The following is a 14,942-nucleotide window of genomic DNA, read 5'->3' on the forward strand; positions in this document are numbered from 1 at the left end:
AGTGTTTGGGTTCATGTTAGCTTGTAATCAGTGTTTAGGCTTAGTGTTAATGGTAGCTTGTAATCAGTGTTTAGGCTTAGCATTAATGCTAGCTTGTAATCAGTGTTTAGACTTAGCGTTAATGGTAGTTTGTAATCAGTGTTTGGGTTAATGTTAGCTTGTAATCAGTGTTTCGGCTTCGCGTTAATGCTAGCTTGTAATCAGTGTTTTGGATTAGCATTAATGGTAGCTTGTAATCAGTGTGTGGGCTTAGCGTTAATGCTAGCTTGTAATCTGTGTTTGGGCTTCGCATTAATGCTGGCTTGTAAAGTGTATAGGCTAAGCGCTAATGCTAGCTTGTAATCAGTGCTTAGGCTTAGTGTTAATGGTAGCTTGTAATCAGTGTTTGGGCTTAGCATTAATGGTAGCTTGTAATCAGTGCTTAGGCTTAGTGTTAATGGTAGCTTGTAATCAGTGTTTGGGCTTAGCGTTCATTGTAGCTTGTAATCAGTGTTTGGGTTAATGTTAGCTTGTAATCAGTGTTTAGGCTTAGCGTTAATGTTAGCTTGTAATCAGTGTTTAGGCTTAGCGTTAATGGTGGCTTGTAATCAGTGTTTAGGCTCAGCGTTAATGGTAGCTTGTAATCAGTGTTTAGGCTTGGCGTTAATGGTAGCTTGTAATCAGTGTTTGGGTTCATGTTAGCTTGTAATCAGTGTTTAGGCTTGGCGTTAATGGTAGCTTATAATCAGTGTTTAGGCTTAGCGTTAATGGTAGTTTGTAATCAGTGTTTGGGTTAATGGTAGGTTGTAATAAGTGTTTGGGTTAATGGTAGCTTGTAATCAGTGTTTAGGCTTAGCGTTAATGGTAGCTTGTAATCAGTGTTTGGGTTAATGTTCGCTTGTAATCAGTGTTTAGGCTTGGCGTTAATGGTAGGTTGTAATAAGTGTTTGGGTTAATGGTAGCTTGTAATCAGTGTTTAGGCTTAGCGTTAATGGTAGCTTGTAATCAGTGTTTGGGTTAATGGTAGCTTGTAATCAGTATTTAGGCTTAGCTTAATGGTAGCTTGTAATTAGTGTTTAGGTTTAGCGTTAATGGTAGCTTGTAATCAGTGTTTGGGTTAATAGTAGCTTGTAATCAGTGTTTAGGCTTAGCATTAATCGTAGCTTATAATCAGTGTTTGGGCTTAGCGTTAATGCTAGCTTGTAATCAGTGTTTGGGCTTCGCGTTAATGCTGGCTTGTAAACAGTGTATAGGCTTAGCGTTAATGCTAGCTTGTAATCAGTGCTTGGGCTTAGTGTTAATGGTAGCTTCTAATCAGTGTTTGGGCTTCGCGTTAATGGTAGCTTGTAATCAGTGTTTGGGTTAATGTTAGCTTGTAATCAGTGTTTAGGCTTAGCGTTCATGCTAGCTTGTAATCAGTGCTTGGGCTTAGTGTTAATGGTAGCTTGTAATCAGTGTTTGGGCTTAGCGTTAATGGTAGCTTGTAATCAGTGTTTGGGTTCATGTTAGCTTGTAATCAGTGTTTAGGCTTAGCGTTAATGGTGGCTTGTAATCAGTGTTGAGGCTTAGCGTTAATGGTAGCTTATAATCAGTGTTTGGGTTAATGTTAGCTTGTAATCAGTGTTTAGGCTTGGTGTTAATGGTAGCTTGTAATCAGTGTTTGGGTTATTGATAGGTTGTAATAAGTGTTTGGGTTAATGGTAGCTTGTAATCAGTGTTTAGGCTTTGCGTTAATTGTAGCTTGTAATCAGTGTTTGGGTTAATGTTAGCTTGTAATCAGTGTTTAGGCTTAGCGTTAATGGTAGTTTGTAATCAGTGTTTGGGTTAATGGTAGCTTGTAATCAGTATTTAGGCTTAGCTTAATGGTAGCTTGTAATTAGTGTTTAGGTTTAGCGTTAATGGTAGCTTGTAATCAGTGTTTGGGTTAATAGTAGCTTGTAATCAGTGTTTAGGCTTAGCATTAATCGTAGCTTATAATCAGTGTTTGGGCTTAGCGTTAATGCTAGCTTGTAATCAGTGTTTGGGCTTCGCGTTAATGCTGGCTTGTAATCAGTGTTTGGGTTCATGTTAGCTTGTAATCAGTGTTTAGGCTTAGCGTTAATGGTGGCTTGTAATCAGTGTTGAGGCTTAGCGTTAATGGTAGCTTATAATCAGTGTTTGGGTTAATGTTAGCTTGTAATCAGTGTTTAGGCTTGGTGTTAATGGTAGCTTGTAATCAGTGTTTGGGTTATTGATAGGTTGTAATAAGTGTTTGGGTTAATGGTAGCTTGTAATCAGTGTTTAGGCTTTGCGTTAATGGTAGCTTGTAATCAGTGTTTGGGTTAATGTTAGCTTGTAATCAGTGTTTAGGCTTAGCGTTAATGGTAGTTTGTAATCAGTGTTTGGGTTAATGGTAGGTTGTAATAAGTGTTTGGGTTAATGGTAGCTGTAATCAGTGTTTAGGTAGCTTATAGTTTAGGTAGCGTTAATGGTAGCTTGTAATCAGTGTTTGGGTTAATGTTAGGTTGTAATAAGTGTTTGGGTTTAGCGTTAATGCTAGCTTGTAATCAGTGTTTGGGCTTAGCGTTAATGCCAGCTTGTAATGTGTTTAGGCTTAGCGTTAATGCTAGCTTGTAAACAGTGTTTGGGCTCAGCGTTAATGCTGGCTTGTAATCAGTGTACAGGCTTCGCGTTAATGCTGGCTTGTAATCAGTGTATATGCTTAATGTTAATGCTAGCTTGTAATCAGTGTTTGGGCTTAGCGTTAATGCTGGCTTGTAATCAGTGTATAGGCTTAGCGTTAATGCTAGCTTGTGATCAGTGTTTAGACTTAGCGTTAATGGTCGTTTGTAATCAGTGTTTGGGTTAATGCTCGCTTGTAATCAGTGTTTAGGCTTAGCGTTAATGCTAGCTTGTAATCAGTGTTTGGGTTCATGTTAGCTTGTAATCAGTGTTTAGGCTTAGTGTTAATGGTAGCTTTTAATCAGTGTTTAGGCTTAGCATTAATGCTAGCTTGTAATCAGTGTTTAGACTTAGCGTTAATGGTAGTTTGTAATCAGTGTTTGGGTTAATGTTAGCTTGTAATCAGTGTTTCGGCTTAGCATTAATGCTAGCTTGTAATCAGTGCTTGGGCTTAGTGTTAATGGTAGCTTGTAATCAGTGTTTGGGCTTAGCGTTAATGGTAGCTTGTAATCAGTGTTTGGGTTCATGTTAGCTTGTAATCAGTGTTTAGGCTTAGCGTTAATGGTGGCTTGTAATCAGTGTTGAGGCTTAGCGTTAATGGTAGCTTATAATCAGTGTTTGGGTTAATGTTAGCTTGTAATCAGTGTTTAGGCTTGGTGTTAATGGTAGCTTGTAATCAGTGTTTGGGTTATTGATAGGTTGTAATAAGTGTTTGGGTTAATGGTAGCTTGTAATCAGTGTTTAGGCTTTGCGTTAATGGTAGCTTGTAATCAGTGTTTGGGTTAATGTTAGCTTGTAATCAGTGTTTAGGCTTAGCGTTAATGGTAGTTTGTAATCAGTGTTTGGGTTAATGGTAGCTTGTAATCAGTATTTAGGCTTAGCTTAATGGTAGCTTGTAATTAGTGTTTAGGTTTAGCGTTAATGGTAGCTTGTAATCAGTGTTTGGGTTAATAGTAGCTTGTAATCAGTGTTTAGGCTTAGCATTAATCGTAGCTTATAATCAGTGTTTGGGCTTAGCGTTAATGCTAGCTTGTAATCAGTGTTTGGGCTTCGCGTTAATGCTGGCTTGTAAACAGTGTATAGGCTTAGCGTTAATGCTAGCTTGTAATCAGTGCTTGGGCTTAGTGTTAATGGTAGCTTCTAATCAGTGTTTGGGCTTCGCGTTAATGGTAGCTTGTAATCAGTGTTTGGGTTAATGTTAGCTTGTAATCAGTGTTTAGGCTTAGCGTTCATGCTAGCTTGTAATCAGTGCTTGGGCTTAGTGTTAATGGTAGCTTGTAATCAGTGTTTGGGCTTAGCGTTAATGGTAGCTTGTAATCAGTGTTTGGGTTCATGTTAGCTTGTAATCAGTGTTTAGGCTTAGCGTTAATGGTGGCTTGTAATCAGTGTTGAGGCTTAGCATTAATGGTAGCTTATAATCAGTGTTTGGGTTAATGTTAGCTTGTAATCAGTGTTTAGGCTTGGTGTTAATGGTAGCTTGTAATCAGTGTTTGGGTTATTGATAGGTTGTAATAAGTGTTTGGGTTAATGGTAGCTTGTAATCAGTGTTTAGGCTTTGCGTTAATGGTAGCTTGTAATCAGTGTTTGGGTTAATGTTAGCTTGTAATCAGTGTTTAGGCTTAGCATTAATGGTAGTTTGTAATCAGTGTTTGGGTTAATGGTAGGTTGTAATAAGTGTTTGGGTTAATGGTAGCTGTAATCAGTGTTTAGGTAGCTTATAGTTTAGGTAGCGTTAATGGTAGCTTGTAATCAGTGTTTGGGTTAATGTTAGGTTGTAATAAGTGTTTGGGTTTAGCGTTAATGCTAGCTTGTAATCAGTGTTTGGGCTTAGCGTTAATGCCAGCTTGTAATGTGTTTAGGCTTAGCGTTAATGCTAGCTTGTAAACAGTGTTTGGGCTCAGCGTTAATGCTGGCTTGTAATCAGTGTACAGGCTTAGCGTTAATGCGAGCTTGTAATCAGTGTTTGGGCTTTGCGTTAATGCCAGCTTGTAATGTGTTTAGGCTTAGCGTTAATGCTAGCTTGTAAAGTGTTTGGGCTCAGCGTTAATGCTGGCTTGTAATCAGTGTACAGGCTTCGCGTTAATGCTGGCTTGTAATCAGTGTATATGCTTAATGTTAATGCTAGCTTGTAATCAGTGTTTGGGCTTAGCGTTAATGCTGGCTTGTAATCAGTGTATAGGCTTAGCGTTAATGCTAGCTTGTGATCAGTGTTTAGACTTAGCGTTAATGGTCGTTTGTAATCAGTGTTTGGGTTAATGCTCGCTTGTAATCAGTGTTTAGGCTTAGCGTTAATGCTAGCTTGTAATCAGTGTTTGGGTTCATGTTAGCTTGTAATCAGTGTTTAGGCTTAGTGTTAATGGTAGCTTGTAATCAGTGTTTAGGCTTAGCATTAATGCTAGCTTGTAATCAGTGTTTAGACTTAGCGTTAATGGTAGTTTGTAATCAGTGTTTGGGTTAATGTTAGCTTGTAATCAGTGTTTCGGCTTAGCATTAATGCTAGCTTGTAATCAGTGTTTGGACTTAGCGTTAATGGTAGTTTGTAATCAGTGTTTGGGTTCATGTTAGCTTGTAATCAGTGTTTAGGTTTAGCGTTAATGGTAGCTTGTAATCAGTGTTTGGGCTTAGCGTTAATGGTAGCTTGTAATCAGTGTTTGGGTTAATGTTAGCTTGTAATCAGTGTTTTGGCTTAGCATTAATGGTAGCTTGTAATCAGTGTTTGGGCTTAGCGTTAATGCTGGCTTGTAAACAGTGTATAGGCTTAGCGTTAATGCTAGCTTGTAATCAGTGCTTGGGCTTAGCGTTAATGGTAGCTTGTAATCAGTGTTTGGGTTAATGTTAGCTTGTAATCAGTGTTTAGGCTTAGCGTTAATGGTGGCTTGTAATCAGTGTTTAGGCTTAGCGTTAATGGTAGCTTATAATCAGTGTTTGGGTTAATGTTAGCTTGTAATCAGTGTTTAGGCTTGGTGTTAATGGTAGCTTGTAATCAGTGTTTGGGTTAATGTTAGGTTGTAATAAGTGTTTGGTTTAATGGTAGCTTGTAATCAGTGTTTAGGCTTTGCGTTAATGGTAGCTTGTAATCAGTGTTTGGGTTAATGGTAGCTTGTAATCAGTATTTAGGCTTAGCGTTAATGGTAGTTTGTAATCAGTGTTTGGGTTAATGGTAGCTTGTAATCAGTATTTAGGCTTAGCGTTAATGGTAGTTTGTAATCAGTGTTTGGGTTAATGGTAGCTTGTAATCAGTATTTAGGCTTAGCGTTAATGCTAGCTTATAATCAGAGTTTAGGCTCGGGTGAGCAATCGAAAGGGGGTCAAATGGATGTTATTCAGATACTCCTGGATAGACATCACGAGGTACATTTCAAATTGCTCACATACAAAGTCAAAGGCAACTTGATCAGAGCTGAAAAGTAAACTCGAGAAAGGTAACTTTCATACCTGAAGGACATTGCAAGGTAAAGATGATACGATTCCAGTGCAGATCAAACACAAAGAGCTGTTCTCAGCTCGGCTATCTCCCAAGTACAAAGAGCAGGCAGAAGGGCAAACTTGAAGACCACTGGAGCATGATCGACCTCCAAGGCGGATCTGTCCCTCCACCACGATCCAAGAATCCAATTATTCACAAGTGCACGCGCCTTGAACAACTTTCATATTTTGAGCAACAACGGGTTAATAAATGGCCGGATTACACAATTTTCCAACTATTCCATTCCTCCCCGAGATATTTCTCACCGACTGGTGACACGATTATTCCTGCAGAGTTTTATTTCTACGAAAATTTGACTCGAAGCGGAGGGAAATAGAGAGAAACGCGCCTGCGGCCTACACTCGAACCTCGCCGCGCTGGACTAGCCCCGCGGGCGGATGAGTCGTGAAAAAACGCCACTCCGAATGCGCCTGGATAGACGCAGACGACGGCCTAGAAGAGCAATCGAGGCAAACAAACTATAAGCGTGTTGAAAAGCGACGAATAAGGATCCAAACTGACACAGAAGGCCCGGGAAGTGATCCAAAGCGCTCGCCCGAAACCGCCAGCCTAGGCCCAAACAGGTCAGGACGCAAGGGGCGCTGTTAGAATTACAGAAAACGCTCTGAGGGCGGCATTTGGCGATCCATGCGCTTATCTCACGATCTAATTCTGCCCTAAAGGTGACTTGTCTTTTAAAAACTTTTTCAACTAGTCAAGCACTGTGTATGCGTTTGGTTTAGGCCTCGGCCCTCCCATTGTGTACTCTCGAGGCAATGTGACCCGCTCTCGGTTACGACCTGCGCAATTGGTCTTGCCTCTCCAGCGTCAATATTAGCTCTTTCCCGTTTATTTCTCATTACCAGTCCGTGTCCGTTCTGAAGGTTTAATCCACTATCGATGAAGGTTTACTCCACATAACCGCTCACCTACCTATTTAAAAGGCAGGCGGATATTTGTGTCGACGCTCTGGTGAGTGACAAGACGACCGTTATGAGACAAAATGGGTACTAGACCCCACCTGTGTGATGCATCAGCAGTGTGCTATCAGGTGGAGATGCCAAGGCTTCGAGTGAACCGACCAGGTCGTGCATTTTGTCTGACCCTCTGAGACACACGACTCTGGTTGATTTACCTCGTTATGTCGCATATCTTTAAGGAAATGATGTGCATGCTCATAATAGATAATCCCACTTTGGGAGTTGACCCCCATCACCCCTCTTTTTAGACCCTCTATTTTATTCAGTGTGTTGGCTGAGTGCTTCTCTGCTTGGTGAGTGAATTACTAGAGTAGAGTAGCATCAGTGTTCTATTATTACTATGGTACTCACCCGGAATTTCTCAGAGCGCCTGAGACATTCAAAATGATGTAATCCGCCCCAGATTGCTCGGCGCGCATGCACAGAAACTGATAACTCCGAGTAATGAGGTCCATCGAGGCGGCCTGGACGTGTGGCATACGTGCCAGAGAAGGATTGCTCCATGAAACGGATCACAAAGTTTTTAAAGAAACCGAAAATACTTGGAAATGTATTTGCGAGATAGGGGCATGTCACTGCATCTGCACTAACGAAATATTTGGAGAAATTGGTCAACTTGGCCAAAAAGTTGATATCTTGCAGTCCACACTGCAAAAACTTCCGACAATGTGGGCCCGTGAAAGGCCAGAAGTTTTGTAGACAGGTAGTTAGGTCCAGAACCTCGATTCCGTGACCATTTCCTGGCTAGTAAGGTTTGACGATTGATTTGACTTCTATGGACCTTATATAAAAAAAATAGCACCCATGTCCCTCCCAAAAATCCCGGCATTTTCCCCTAAAGGCCCTAATCCAAGATGGCCGCCGGCGCCATCTTTAAAAATAAAGTTTTGAACAAAAGCACATATAATTATTTAGAAATGCACTTTTTGGGGGTAAGTTGACCACGAGGATCCCGAATTTGACATCAGTTTGACGTTATAACATCCTTTTGACCTAGGAATCCAAGATGGCCATCATCTGGAAGAGCAAAAACGCAACTTTTGAAAAGAAGCACATGAATAAACATATTATTTTGCCTGCATCTAGAATAGTCACGAAATTGAGGCTCTGACTGGAGAATTTTTTTTCGCTGCGTATAGGTGAGTGTGGGTGCATGTGTGTGTGTGTGTGTGTGAGTGTGGGGGGGGGGGGGGGTTAATGTGTATGTTTAGTTTTCATGTATTTCTATGTTTTAGGTTTCAGCTGTTCGTGATTTGAATTGAGAAAAAAGCTTATGCCAATGACCACCGTTCCGTGTGTGCTCCAGTGTAGCAGGCTTTGCAACAAAGTCACTGATGCCATTACCTCCGCCGAGAGTTGGGAAAATCTCAAGAACAAGACCCTGTTATGGAGCGGTCTTGACAAGTTCGGAGATGTCCATGCAACAGTCGATTGGGATAATGGTCCCAGTGGACGATGTGTCCATAATTCATGTAGGTTGACCTTATGGAATGTCAAGAAACTAGAACAGGCCAAGACAAGGCAGATAAAACGAGAGGTCGAGGAATGCCAAGCTCAGTCTTCGTCTACGTCTGAGGCTTTGCCACCAGCTGCCGCTCCACCTGCAAAGCGGCTTTGATCGAGCGTTCAAGGGCTGATACATGAAAAAACAAAATGTGTCTGGTGCTGTAAACTGGAGTCGCCCAAGCACCCAGAAACAAAGCTGTCCCTGATTTCGTACGATCATGCATGGGCGGCTTTCAAGAGCCACACGGTGGTCCTGGAAGATCAGAGCATGCGAGATAGAATCAACTGTTTGATCGATTGTGCAGCTGATCAGCCCTACGCAATTGAGATCCGATATCACAACAAATGCTGGTTGAAATATGTGCGTTGTTACCAGAAAATGAGTGAAGATGACAAACTCCCACGCATGCACAATGTCAATCTCTGTGAAGCCCAGACTATCTTCTTTGACCACATCAGAACAGTTATCTTTGAGGAACATGAGCTAAGGTCACTGCAGAGCCTCCTCAAAGACGACAGTTCTATCATTTCTCGGTATGGCTTCCCAACATCCAGCGTCAAGTCTGCCTTTATCAAAGATATCCTAACCCGGGAGTTTGAGGGCAAGATCGGCTTCCACACCCGCCCTCAGAGGAACCAGAGCGACCTAGTCTATGATACGTCCGGGGGTGGTTCATATGTGGAAGCAGCGTTCTCCTCCATCGGTGTCAGCAGTGAGCAACTGGTGCGCAACGTGGCCGAGCGGCTCAGGGATGACGTCCAGTCAATCAAACACATCCCCTGGCCGCCAAGAGTCGAAGAGCTAGAAGAGGAGGAAGAGGTATCGCCTCTCATGGTGCAGCTGCTATCTGCTTTGCGGGGGGGAAAGGGGGTAGATGTGTCTCCCAAGTCCCAGCACACACTCTCTCGCCTCTCTCATCACACAGTACACCACAAAGCGACCAACAGCTACTGCCATCAATGCCACCGTCACCCTACCTGCCCTCCCGACGCATCTACCTGCACCAGGGACAGCCGAAGAGAGTGGGGAAGATGACGAGGAGGAAGGAGACGATGCTGAGAACAGGGGGGATTCGTCGGAATCTGATGATTCAGACTACAGTGAGGCAGAATGCTCTGATTCAGACTGACCACCTATCAATCTCATTGATTCACCAGTTTACACAAAAGCCGACGTGGTAACTTATTAATGTGTTTCAACACATTGAAACTCCCCGAGTTTTGGGAGGCTCAGGCCGAGGTATGGTTCATGCAGGCCGAGGCCCAGTTCCAGCTTCGAGGCATAACGGCGGACGAGACGCGCTATTTCCACGTCATCGCCGCCCTTGGGCCCGGTACAGCCGCCCGAGTCGTGCCCGTCCTGCGGAGCCCACCGGCCGACCACAGGTATGAGGCGCTCAAGCGTCGCCTCATGAGGCCGAACGGGCCGACCGCCTCCTGGACCTTCCCGAACTCGGCGACATGCGACCATCGGTCCGAATGGACTACATGCTGTCGTTACTGGGGGACAAAGCACCGGATTTTTTATTCCGGGCGCTCTTTCTGCGCCAGCTACCGGCCCAGGTACGCCTCGCGTTGGCCGGTTCCAAAATAAAGGAACCCCGCGCGCTGGCCGTCGAGGCCGACAAGTTTTTCGCGGCGTGTGACACACGGGTGAGCTTCGGTGCGGCCGTCGCGGATCTCGGGGCTGATGCTGATGCTGCTGCACACCTCGTGGATCCCGAGGCTGATGCACACCTCGTGGCCGCCGCCACGCCCCGCCCACCACCACCGCGAAAGCCGCGGCCTCTGCCACACCCGCCACAAGCCTGGTGCCATTTCCACGCCAGGTTCGGCCACAAGGCAAAGAAGTGTTGCCCGCCGTGCTCGTTTGGCAAGTCGGGAAACGCCCGGGCCGACGCTCAATAGCGGCTTTTAGCGTCGATCTTTCCGGCAGCCTTCTTTTTATAACGGACACCTTGTCCGGGCGCCGCTTCCTATGCGACACAGGTGCACAGGTGAGCGTTATCCCTGCCTCTACGTCCGACAAGCGAACCGCGGGCCGGGGCCCCGCGTTGCTTGCCGCCAACGGAACACCCATACGCACATTCGGGAAGCGCTGCCTCTCCCTGCGGTTCGGAGGGCAACGCTTCACGTGGACGTTCGTAACCGCCAGCGTGCCCATGGCATTGCTCGGTGCGGACTTACTCTGTGCAAACGGGTTGTTGGTAGACGTGAAGAACAGACGCCTCGTCCAGGCCGAAACGTTCAGCACGCTTGCTTGCGCGTTGAGCAGCTCGTTGAGCGGCTCACTGAGCGGCTCACCGAGCGGCTCGCCAAGCGGCTTGCTGAGCGGTTCGGTCCCGGCGAGATTGGTTTGTACGCTTCCGGCAGCGGACGAGTTCACCCGCCTCCTCGCCAGTTTCCCGGCCCTCACGCGGCCCACCTTCTCGGCGGTGGCCATCAAGCACGGGGTGGAACATCACATCCCCACCGTCGGGCCACCGGTCTACGCCCGGGCCCGCCGCCTCGAACCGACGAAGCTCGCGGTGGCGAGAGCGGAGTTCGCTACGCTGGAGCGGCTGGGCATCGTGCGGCGCTCCAAGAGTGCTTGGGCGTCGACGCTACACATCGTGCCGAAGCCTGGCGGGGGATGGCGGCCGTGCGGAGACTACCGCCGCCTCAACGATGCCAACACCCCCGATCGTTACCCGGTCCCTCACATCCAAGATTTTCCGCCCGGTTGGCGAAAATGTCCTGCTTTTCGAAGGTGGACCTCATACGCGGCTACCACCAGGTCCCTGTCAGGCCGGAGGACATCCCGAAGACGGCCGTCATTACGCCATTCGGCCTCTTTGAGTTCCTTCGGATGCCCTTCGGTTTGAAGAATGCGGCTCAGGCGTTCCAACGTCTGATGGACAGCGTCTTGCGCGACCTGGATTTCGTCTATGTCTACCTGGACGACATCCTCGTCGCAAGCGCGTCCCATGAAGAGCACCTCCACCATCTCCGCGCGCTCTTCGAACGCCTGGGCCAGCATGGCCTGATCGTGAACCCCGCCAAGTGCCGGTTCGACGTCGCCGAGATCGACTTTTTGGGGCACCGCGTCACCAGGCACGGGGCCATCCCCTTACCAGCAAAGGTGAAGGCGGTCAAGGGGTTTCCGCGCCCCCGCACGATCAGGGGGCTCCCGGAGTTCCTGGGCATGGTGAACTTTTACCATCGGTTCCTGCCCCGCGTCGCCCAGCTCCTGCGCCCCCTGCACGAGGCCCTCCGGGGGAAGCCGGGCAAAGGTGACGTTGTGTGGACCGAGCAGATGTACGCGGCGTTCGCGGGCGCGAAGCCTGCCTTGGTTAACGCCACCATGCTCACGCACCCGGCGCCCGATGCACCGATCGCCCTCACCACCGACGCGTCGGACTACGCGGTGGGCGCTGTGCACGAGCAATGGGTGCGTGGAGCTTGGCAACCGCTGGCGTTTTTCAGCCGGCAGCTTCGCCCGCACGAACGCCGGTACAGTACATTTGACCGCGAGTTCCTCGGGCTTCACCTGGCGGTCAGGAACTTTCGCCATCTGCTCGAGGGCCGTTCGTTCACGGCCTTCGTCGACCACAAGCCCCTGGTCTTCGCGATGGCCAAGGTCGCCGAGCCGTGGTCGGCCCGGCAGCAGCGTCACCTGTCGGCCGTGTCCGAGTACACAACGGACATCCGGCACGTCGCGGGGAAGGACAACCCGGTGGCGGATTGCCTTTCCCGGTCCGTCGCCCACGCGGTCCACCTCGGCATCGACTATGCCCGGATGGCGGCGGACGAGAATGCCGACCCCGACGTCCAGGCCTTGCGGACTGCCGTCACGGGCCTCCGCGTCACCGAGGTGCCGTTCGACGGCGCGGGCACGGCCCTCTTGTGCGACGTCTCCCTCGGGCGGCCTTGCCCCATCATGCCCGCTGCCTGGCAGCGCCGGGTTTTTGACGCCATCCACGGCCTGTCCCACCCGGGCACGAAGGCCTCCCAGAGGCTGGTCGCCGACAAGTTCGTCTGGCATGGCCTCTGGAAGGTCGTCCGCGATTGGACCAGGACGTGCATCGCGTGCCAGCGCGCGAAGGTGCACCGCCACACCCAGGCCCCGTTGGCCCCGTTTACGGTGCCCGAACGTCGGTTCGACCACGTTCACGTGGACTTGGTGGGACCTCTGCCACCCTCGCGGGGTTTCACCCACGTCCTCACCATGGTGGACCGCACCACCCGGTGGCCGGAGGCCGTGCCTTTGGTGGCGACGACGGCGGCGGATGTCGCGCAGGCGTTCATCGCCACCTGGGTTGCCCGGTTCGGCGCCCCCTCGGACATCTCGTCCGACCGCGGCCCCCAGTTCACCTCAGAGCTCTGGGGGGCGGTCGCGCGGGGGCTCGGTGTCCAGCTGCACCGCACCACGGCCTATCACCCCCAGGCCAACGGCCTGTGCGAGCGTTTCCACCGCTCCTTAAAGGCCGCGCTCCGGGCCACCCTCCGCGACGGCGGCTGGGTCGACAGGCTCCCCTGGGTCCTGCTGGGCCTCCGGACGGCGCCCAAGGATGACCTGCGCGCATCCGCGGCAGAGTTGGTCTTCGGACAACCGCTGCGGGTGCCGGGCGAGTTCCTCCCCGACTCCACGGCACCATGCTGCAGGAGACCGCCCAGAGGTTCGCCCTGGTGCCGACGGCGCACCACGGGCGCCCGCCAACGCACGTCGCCCCGGAGCTTCACACGGTGGAGTACGTGTTCGTCCGACACGACGCCCACCGGACACCGCTGCGGCCCCCGTACGACGGGCCCTTCCATGTGCTGGAGACCGGGGCGAAGCACTTCACCCTGGACATCGGCGGTACTCCTGACCGCGTTTCCGTGGACCGCCTCAAACCGGCCCACCTCGACGTGGACCACCCCCCGCCAGTGGCTCAGCCCCCGCGTCGGGGCTGCCCCCCGGCGGGCGGACCCCCAGCACCGCCCAACCCCGCCGGCACGCCACCCCCCGGTCCCGCACCCATCCCAGGGGCAGCCGGTGTCATCCCGGCATCCCAGACGCCGCCAGCCGCCAAAGGGCGCTTTGGCCGGGTCATCCGTTTGCCCCTCAAACTGACCCTTCAGGTGCGCGGGAATTCTGGGGGGGCGCGTGTGGCGGACACGATGGCTCGCTGGCGCGATGACATCATTCCGCGCACCAAGAGGGTGTCGGCCACGCCCGAGGGGTAGGCGTGGCCTCGGGATATACACGGAGCTCACAGCCCCGAGCACGGAAGTTTGACCCTTCAAATAAAGACGCTTTTGGTTACATGCGTTGTTGCTTCCCTTATTGGCAAGACAAGTCGTGCGCATAGCACCGCACTACAATATTTACTATTAATCATGTTTGGGAGGAGGGGAGGGAGGGGGTGGAAGTGAAAGTTTTATGAGCTGTGGATGTTGTTAGGTGATCGTGTCTGTCTGTGGATGTGGCCTACCCTGTTGAGGGAGTAGTTCCACCCATTCTGGGACGGGCCTCAAAAACGCATTTCCACCTCCACCATTTTGTTTTCCTCACATATCTCTGAGGCTCCATAAGCCTCTGATGTCCATTTTAAGACTGAATCAACGTGTCTTCTATCATGAGTTACTTTTTGAAGAAACAAAGGTACATTTTGATTGCAACTCATGCAAAGGAAACAAGGTAATCCATGATTAGTTTGGAGCGATCGCAGCACCGGTCTATTATACACTGCCCAAAGAAGATGTGTTTTCATAATGCAGAGGAATTAGAATCATGAAGTCTTTAGCAGAAAAACTTTTGGTTTTCACATGAGTTTTCAAGGCCCAATCATATGCAAGTACAGGACGTGTAATCCACCATGTGAAATAAAGAAATTAATACAGAGGGGAAATTGCCGAGATCTTAAAATTTTGTGGCAGCGGTCTATCATACATCACCCAAATGTATGTTTTCATAATGCAGAAGAAAGAAAATCGTGGTAAAAAAAAAAAAAAAAACTTTTGGTTTTCCCATGTGTGCAAGTACAGGACATGGAATCCACAATCTGAAATAAATAAATAAGCACAGAGGGGAAATTGCCAAGTTTCTATCTCTTCTATATCGATATAAATAATCTCCGTAGGTGATCCTGTCTGTCTGTCTGTCCCGGGTGAGTGGCTACACCCGGTCTGGGAGGGGCTTCAAAAACAAATATCCACCATTTTGTTGACTCGCATAGCGTTGAGGCCTCTTTTGTTAGGCCAGCGGTGTCTTGCTCTCTCTCACAGTTTTATCTCAACCCTAATTCGATATCTCATTTCATTTTTCACAGTGGCTGACGTGCTTTTAGACTCGGTTGAAAAAAAACGGGAATAAAATTCGATGAAAG

The 14,942-nt window shown here is 48.7% G+C and overlaps 1 protein-coding gene across 1 annotated transcript in view; it reads right to left on the minus strand.

Annotated features, from left to right (window-relative positions):
* Nucleotides 1-6,698, minus strand: part of INO80D (INO80 complex subunit D) — a 36,980-nt gene extending 30,282 nt beyond the window's left edge. Inside the window, exon 1 of the mRNA XM_068122716.2 lies at nucleotides 6,076-6,698. The gene's annotated coding sequence lies outside the window, so the exon portion shown is untranslated. The remainder of the gene's footprint in view (nucleotides 1-6,075) is intronic.
* Between the last annotated feature and the right edge of the window lie 8,244 nt (nucleotides 6,699-14,942).

The sequence above is a fragment of the Myxine glutinosa genome, chromosome 7 (genome assembly GCF_964187855.1).
Source record: "Myxine glutinosa chromosome 7, kmMyxGlut1.1, whole genome shotgun sequence".
Taxonomy (NCBI): Eukaryota; Metazoa; Chordata; class Myxini; order Myxiniformes; family Myxinidae; genus Myxine; species Myxine glutinosa.